This window comes from Leiobunum rupestre, chromosome 6 (assembly GCF_980474605.1).
Source record: "Leiobunum rupestre chromosome 6, qqLeiRupe1.1.hap1, whole genome shotgun sequence".
Lineage (NCBI taxonomy): Eukaryota > Metazoa > Arthropoda > Arachnida > Opiliones > Sclerosomatidae > Leiobunum > Leiobunum rupestre.
In genome coordinates, this window is record NC_143389.1 from 45,389,127 (window position 1) to 45,398,545 (window position 9,419).

Consider the following 9,419-nt stretch of genomic DNA (forward strand, 5'->3'; position numbering starts at 1 on the left):
ACGGTGGAGTGAAATGATTTTTTTGAGAGTAGATACTCACCATTTTCATATGATATGAGACGAGTGCAAGATGATCTAACGTCATATACCGTTTTTCTAAATAAAAAATTAGTACAAGCGTGAATGAGTAATTTTATTTTATAAAAATTAAGAGGGAATACATTGAGTGAGTCAATCTTTGAACATAAATAATGATGAGCGGGATGAGTAGTCATGAGCTGGGAATCGTCTAAAACCGCCGATGGGGAGTGATAAAAATATACTAAATTCCAAATCGTCTACTAACAAGGATACGACCCGAGGTGTTACACACCGATTTCGTTCAAACTCGAGGGATTGGTAGACCTTCATGTAACTTGAAACACCCTGAAGGGAAACGTCTCCATAGGCAACCGTTTTGCCATGGCAACCAAAAATTTTATGACAATTCAAAATGGAAATTTTCCTATTGAATTTCCTAAAGTAGGTTAAGTTTAACACGTGCTTTAAGTACAAATGTAAACTGTGATATTTTATGAAACAAAGAGCTCAAATTAAAATAAATTTGTGTATACTTCAAACTACTTGCTTTTGATAACTGTTAAGAATTAAGGACGAAGTTTGCTAGTGAGACGAGTAAATATCTTCAAAAGGGAGACGAGTAAATATTTTCTAAAGGGAGATGAGATATAGCTTAAATTGAAATGGGTTGAGTTATAGAGCTAATTTTGTTCTAAAGCCCCATTTTCATGCTCGCTGGTAGTGGGAAAAAATCGACAAAATCCGCTTCAGCTATACACTTTATCACTTTCCGCGTCGATCTGTTTCAAACAGATATTTTAGCTTTATTTTCACGCTTGCGAGAGGCGGAAGCAAATTTTGACGAGTTTTATCCACTACCAGCGAGCATGAAAATGGGGCTTTAGAATGATATTTGGAGTGCAAGTTAGTAGTAGTTTTCTTTCATTATTTTGTGCAAAATGAGTGCATTTAGACAAACTGAAAAAAGTGAGAGTCGGAGATGAGCTGATTACGTTTCTAAAACTTACGACGTTTTGAGAGGAGTTCGCTGTAAATTAAAAAACTGTGTGAGTGCTGGAGTTAGAATTATCATTAAATTTTAAAGTGACCTGGAGTAAGTGTGAGTAGTTCTCAAATCTTTATTAAATATTAACCTATTATATTTTTATGCACCGGTAATTTTTTCTTTAAAATTATTAAATACTTGAAATAATCGCCGATGAATGAATTAATTTATCTCCCATTGAAAGTGTAATAATTAAATTCACCTGATTTTTAATATACCCTTATATTTGTTATAAAAACAATTGTTTCAGCCACTGGCTACGCATAAAACGGGCCAGACTTCATTCAATTCGTCATCCTATATTGTAAAAATACCACTAGGACCAGTTTTTGAGTAACTTAAATTGAATTTGATACCAAAAATTCAATTTCATAGATTACGATCTGTTTCAGAAACCCAATTTTCTTGCTCCTCGTTGCGTAGATAAGTTAATGAATGAATATTTATTTGCTTCTTTTACAAAAGTCCCTTTGATAACAGGGAGGAATCTAATTAAAAATATTATTCACAAGCAGAGATAAAGATAAAAATAATAAGTTATACACTGATATACTTCTCGATATAAACGATAGGACAAAGCAATCATAGAAGCGCCAACTCTCTCCATTCAAAACTTCAATTGCAGACATAAGCGCTTTCAAAATACCTGTTTTCCGCAAAATAACGTCGAAATTAATTTAACAACTCATCAAAATTTACTCTGTACCTTCACTTATCAGTCATTTTTGAATCTTTAAAGATAAGGTCGGGTTCATGTTGGCTCCTTTGGCAGCTGGGAATATGAGATAGTCAAAGCAAGATAATTTTTCAGTAAATGTTTCCCATTGAAAACTTTGAAAAAGGCCAGCTTTTGAACTGTGGTTTTTGATTGTGCAATAACACAAATTCAACTGAGGATTTTCGATAACGTAACACATTTAAGTTTTAAATTCCCACAATTCCATAGTTCTATTGTCCCGATTGATATTCCCTCTATTTTCTATGTACACACATTCTTTAAAATTTCTCTTTAGCCAATTTTGTTCTCTTATTATTATTTAAAATTTTTTAAATTACACTTTATGCTTACAATTTGAACTTACAACTTGTTAGATGGTGCGCTAAGCAATTTTTTTGTTTGCATACATTTTGGGACTCATTTTCTCGTTTTGTTCGAACTATTCTTCATTCGTTTTCAAAATTTATGTTTATTTTTTAACAGAATAGATGACGGATTTAGATATTTGTTATTAATAATTTCCCATTGTTTCAATGCTTATTTTCTACCGGAACCTTTTTCAACACGGACACTCCAACGGAGCTCTGACTTGGACTGCCAACTAACTGACAAGGAGACATCCCGAAGTGTAACCCACCGATTTTGTAACTGAAAAAATCCTAAAGGGAATTTATTCAATGGGCAACCGTTTTGCAATGGAAACGAAAAATAATTTTGACAACATATAATTGAAATTTTATATTATTGAAAATAATATGGGATTCTGACCGATTTCTAGAGTCCCCCTATGAAAAATTTGAGAAAATTTAAATTTATTGCGTGAACCTTTTGAAGTTTTTCAAATCAATTTTTTTTAAGATCTTTTCTAAAAATACCGTCACGTGAGGTGTAGCTCACTTTCCATTGGCTATTGAGAACAGAGAAAGGAAGAATTCTACTACACTGTAGATTTCTTTCATCCTGAATTCAAAGCCAATCAGAGATCCGTGACTTGGTGGTATGCGGAGAATTTCGAAATACAAATATCATGGCATGATTAAAAATTGTTTAAATCAATCTTAAATTGAAATTTAATCTTTTCTTGATGATAATTTGTAATATCTGAACCGAGGAGGGGACTCAACAAGAAATTAACATATCTTAATGGTACACACTTAAAACATTTCGTCATGGTACAAGATGGGCGCTCTCAATCATAAAACGGGGTGAGTAACAGGGTTTATGATTTCTGGGAAACATTCAATAAAAGGGAGAGAAAAGATTCGATATCTGTAATAATAGTGGCGGCTTCGCGACCTTCAATCTCGGGGGTCCAGGGAGAATCTTGACCAAAGACTCGCCCCTGAATCCAGGCCCATAAACTCTAACCCGGTGAGCAGCACCTTCGGATCGAGCATCTGGAATCCATTACGCGAAAAGCCATCCCCACGAGTTTAGACCTACCATCAATGTTTTTATACTATGGTGATATAGAAAAAGATTTTAAGAAAATTTTATCGAAATAAACTATTTTTGGCGCTACAGCAAACCCGGGCCTGGGTAATTTGTACCGGCTTTACTCACACCCAATCCTCAGACATCTGTCAGACCCCTGAATTCCATCCTTCACGGGCCCGGGTAATTTGTACCGGCTTCTCTCAAACCACCAAGCCTTTGAGAGCTGGCTGACCGGGTCGCAGTAACACAATAATTCCTGGCCCCATCAGAGTCACTATTATCAAAGGTTACTACTTTTCGGTGATAAATCTGATATAATGATACCTTGCTGAACCAGACTCGGCCCTCCCGTGCTTTACGGGCCCGAGTAATTTGTACCAGCTTCCCTCAAACCCAGGTCCATCGAGGATACGAGGGCTTTCCGGAGTCCAGTATATTTCTGGTCCCATTCGTGAGAGCCATTATTATCAAACGTAACTCCCATGCTTTACGGGCCCGGTAACTTGAACCGGTTTCCCTCCTCTTTCGTTGGGCTTGATTAAACCTAGGAGCAACAAACACAAGGAGAACGCAGCTAGCCTTTAAACACGCTAACGAAGGGTTGTGTACGAATTGCATTGTACGAGCGTCACGAGCCTTTACGCTGAACGTTTTATGGGCGGGGGGAAGACAATTTCCGAATTTTCCCCTTCCGAGGGCAGCAGGCGCTAAAGCGTCTAGCCAATGAAAAACGTACGCGAGAAAATCCACGACTTTTGACGGGTTGCGTTATCCTTGTGTAGGGTGTTGTGTTTGTTGCTCCTAGATTAAACTAACACAAATATGATTTCGTCGGGGACTTTGCGCGCGTCAACGTCATTTCATCCGTATTAACGTGATCCCGTTGCAAAGTCGATAAAATTTCCGTTACTAAAGCTGACGCGTCAAGTACCCAATCAAATATCGTGACTGCTTAAACATCCGTATACAGCATTGAAAACAACACCCCTTTTGACCACAAAAGGCGCTTGCGATAAAGGATTTCAGTAATTCAAATACACGATCCCAAGCACATCCGCAAACAAGAGGCCAACGTATGATATATCTAGTAACAGCCGCTTCGCAATTTCCCACATCTGCTGCAAATAATTCATACGCTGAGAGTAGCCATTTAGCAGAGCTAAACGGGGGAGTCTTCGATCCATATTCCGCCCTAAATGCGAGCCCAGTACCCAGGACCGTATCCGAGTAGTTAGAGAATTACGTCCTTTAAGGAGTTTAAAATTGCTAAAATATTTATGACCCTCGATCGCTGTACGTTCTTCGCGTTCGTAGTTACGTATATTGAAAGATTTAACGCGATCTGTGTCGTTTTCCCCTTAAATTATAGAGTTTTATATTAGACTCTTTAAAATATAGGAGCCCATTTTACGCTAGCTGCGTTCTCCTTGTGTTTGTTGCTCCTAGATTTAACGATTTTCGGGTTATTTTGTAAATCAGAAAATGATTAAACTGGAAATAATCATTTCCATTTCGTCCTAATAGTAGGCGTGTAGCGTTACAAAAAATGTCTAATGTTACCCGTTAATGTTAAGTCTTCGAAGTGTTTTGTTGAGATTGTTTTAGTTCATTATTTGACACGGAAACACGCCAAATCCAATTTTTCGGAGTACTTCTGATTTACTAAAGTTTTCTTTGAATTAGCCATATTTCATAAAATATTAGTGATCAAGTTCTGAAATGTTTCATGACATTCTTAACAAAACTGGTCAAGGAAACCAAATCAAAATAATTTTGAAATTTTTGTAAGATTTTATTATCGGGACTAGAAAGTGAACTCCCGATTAACATCATTAACGACAGTTGAATACATAAATATATAACACCAAAAGTACAGTTATTGCACTTTGAATTCGTGATGTGAATTACTTACAGTAGTGAGGTACAAAAATTTATTTATAAAGGTAAAAATTAATGTAGATATTTACAATAGCCCGTTCAAAAATCGTGTATAGAATATCTATAGAAATATATAGAGGTTTATAGAAAGGCTATGGGACACCATAGGAATATCTTTTTCTATACAATTTTCGAAGAAAATACCACTAACTTTTTTTTGGGAAATGTTTATGGTTTTAAAAACTTCAAATGTCTATAGATATTCCCAAAGTACTCTATAGGTTTTCGAGCTATCCCATCAAGCCCTTACAAAAATATGTCTATTGAAAACCCGAGTTTTATCTCTATAGTTTTCCTTGGTTTTTAATACGTTTCCTAGGTTATTGTAATGGTTTATCTTTGGCTTTTTAGTAGATTTCATTTCGATGCTTGAGTTAATTTCTGAACCTTTTATTAAAGTTATTTATATAGATTTACCAAATGTTTTGAAAAAACTTCACTGGTAATTTTAGTCAATTGCTATAGAATTTATTGTGTTTTTTGTTGTTAAAACACCAGTTTTCCACTGGTATATAGTGGAATTTCCGTAGAATTGGCCGTTATTTTAAACAGCAATTATTCATTTGTAAATTTAGTGGAATTTCTACACGATTTACCAATTGTTTTTTTTTTAGAAAACAGCATAAGTAACCGGGTAGCGGGTTCCAGATTTGGCTTGTTGAAACATCGCATCATCCTTTAAACACATTATTCGCCTATTTACATGTATCACAACAAACGGAAGAAACGATAATTAATAGCAAAGACCTGGGACTTATTATGTTGCAGACAGTGTGATGCTTTTCAAGAAAATACCCTCAACTTTACGTAATTAAGCAGCTTGTCGTGTATCAGAAATAAGGTGCATTTAATTGACTATGCACAGTGTTACCGGTCATAGCGTATAAATAGTCTTTGAATACAAGTTTTCGGTCTCTACCGAAAGATATGATATCCAAGTCTCAAGGTCTCATTCGGAATATATGGTCTCAAGGTCTCCGTCGGAAGATTAGGTCACTTGGGTCTCCAAATCGCCGCCGGAAGAACTACTCTCCAGGTCTTTGCCGAAAGATCTTATCTCTGGGTATTCAGATCTCCGTTGGAAGGTCTGGCCACTAGGTCTACGTCGGTAGGTCTCGTCTCCAGGTCTCCGATGGTCTCTGACGGTTTCTGATATATAATTTCCACTTTGTTTTGGTAACAATTCTCCGGTCTTTCGTCTTAACTGAAAGTCTTGGTTTCCGGTTTTTCAATAATTGTTTTTCTAAGTGAAATTTAATTTAATATTTGAAACCGTTTCGATTACTAATAGACTTTGGATCTTCTTAAAAATCAAGCCGGCGAAGGAGATTGTTCAGGCCTAGCATTTCGTATGAAATGTGGATGCCACGGTTCGCCACATCTGTCGTAATTTTTGATTTCTTTTGCATTTTACCGTTTGCATAAATTGAATCATTTGTTATGAATATTTATATCTCGAACTCAACGTTAGCTTCTCGGCCTTTTGGTTAAGACAAAAGTGTAGTATCAGTGTTCTAAATACTCTTAATGAGGTTCACTTGGATGTTAATTGTTGTGGTATCTACCCCAAGTCAATCTGAGCTCCTCTGCAAGCTGTTAAGAGTTTTCGTAAAAGGATATTATAATATTCAAAGAATTCTCTAACACACTCCAATTATCCAATTTAATTCTATAATAAAGCTATAAGAACTCTAATAAAATTCGAAAGTTATACTATAGATATTCTATACAGTTTTTCTATAAAAACAACCAATAAAAACCTTTAGTGTTCTAAGATATTGTTAAGAACATCTTTCGATGGGTTATAATGTTTTCTGAAATAACATTCGGTAAATTCTATAGATTTTCTACTATAATTAACAGTAAAAAATTATTGTTTTCTAAAACACAAATCAGCCTTTTCTATAGAAATGCCACTATTTAAAATTGAAAATTTTCTATTTTCAAACAAAAAACATTCGGTAAATTCTATAGAAATTTAACTATATTTACCAGTGCAAAAGGGTTTGTTTCCTCAAAAACCAATCAGATAATTCTATAGAGAAAACTTTAAAAGGGTTTTTTTTACAGAAAATTGACCCAAATTTCTAAAGAAAACCCATTGAAAAACCAAGGAAAAGCTATAGAGATAAAACGTGGGTTTTCTATAGACATATTTTTGTACGGGAGTTAAGTAACAGCATAAGCCTATCATAAGGTCCCCATAAGCAAAGGTCTCCAGGCGAAATTTTTGACGATCACGTTATTAAGATGTAGGTATTCAAAATCTGCACCTCCTAGTGGTTAAGTTCTCAACTAGGCAGTTCCCCAAATGAATTTCGCGCGTTGCATGATGAATGCGCAAAAGGCATGCGCGAAGGTTTTTAAACTTATAGCTTTAAAACTTAAAATTAACACTTATCGTTGCAAAATGAATCATCAGAACCTAAAACTGGCTTTTAGAAATAAGAGAACTTGTTTCTGAAGGTATTTATTTTTCAAATTTGAGATTTAGACGCGTTTTGTTTTTATCAACCCGAGCGTGGCTGCTCTACCAAGTAAGTGAATATTTTAGATTTATAAATTTTGAAAACGAAGATGGCGCTATACTGACCTATCGTCGTACGTTAATTTTCTTATCTCCAGGACAACGCCGTTAACATGGGTCCCTATGGTAGACCTTTGCTTATGATAGGCTTATGGTAACAGCCATATAGCTAAGCTAAAGTTAAGTCGACCGTTATTTGAGTATTCAATGAACGATGAATCCAGATTAGTTTTTGGTTTAAACTACCTCGTTTGCATTCTGACTCAAATCAATTGACTGAGCATAAATGCGTATAATTTGATATTTGACGTATCCTAATTATAGAATCGGTTAGAAGCACAACGCTCCTCCCAAATTCTAAATATCCTTCACGAGATGGGGAAACCAAATGCTGAAACATAGTCCAGAGTGATATTCAATATTATGTATCATCAACAAGGGAAAGCGCTATTAAGTATATAGCTGAGACTTTTCGTAAACAGGCAACGATTAACCACGATCGCATCAGCAACGTAATTATCATTATATTTGTACATATAGATCATAATAGCCTAGAAAGGAGGTCAAACGGGGAAAGGTGTACAGTCCGCGTCGGTACACGGTGATGGTTTACACTTTACGTAATTACAATTTTGAACTCTCAGTTGACCGTGCAAAGAAAGTTTCTACTTGGGACGTAACAAACGGATTTAACTATCTTCTGGCAGTATATAGGGGTACTGTTATTTTGAACTTTAGTCACTTTGAACGGAACGAACAAACGCGGAAATGCAGAAGCGGGGGTTGGGGCGGAAATTAACGATTACCCTTATAAAGGTACGGGTCCGAAACGAGGTCGTCCAATAATATCAACTGACCAACGGTCGAAAACGTAAATTTTCGAGGGAGAAGAGAGAGGGAAATGATCGACTATACTGGAAAGTTCCGCGGCTGCACACGGGCCCTGATTCGATTTATAGCGGAGGTCATTCACATTTCCAACAATACGTTTTCGTCGTAGTTAACCCCAGCGCGCCTTCTATAAGTACCGCTCCAGGGTTGAAAGAGTCAACGTGGGATTGACTGCACGCATTAGATCTCCGCCTACTTACGATCATGATTTGTTTCCTTGTCGTTTACGCTACCACCATTTCTCAATGTCTTATTAAAGGGCAACTAAACTTTGTCGGAGGAAATGAAGGGGGGGGGGGTCGAGGGTAGTGGTTGTTGTCCCCGCCCTTCGTCTAGCGGTTGCGTGGGGAGCAATAAAACAATTCGCTTTGCATCCTCTCCAGTCATTGTCACCAGCAAAGAATAGGTGTCCTTTAAATGGGGTGCATTATGGCATGATGTATTCGTCGGACCTATAGTCGCGATGCTACGATGTCCACTAACAAGGAGACGACCGATTTGGTTCAAACTCGGGGGTTTGGTAGACCTTCATGTTACTTGAAAAACCCTAAAGGGAAATATCTCCATAGGCAACCGTTTTGCCATGGCAACCAAAAATGTTTTTGACAACACAAAATGGATATTTTCCCATTGAATATAACATGGGAATCTCACCACAATTTTAAGGGTACCCCCCTTCTGTAAAAATTGTAGTATCCTTGTAATTAAAATGGCACATGATTGAAACCCCAGTTCCCCTGGATTTGAAGGGCGTGGTCAAACGGGGGTTCACCTTTATTGTTCCATTGCAGTTATCCATAGGTCCCCTATAGAGATTTAAAAAAATCGAAAAGGGAATCTAT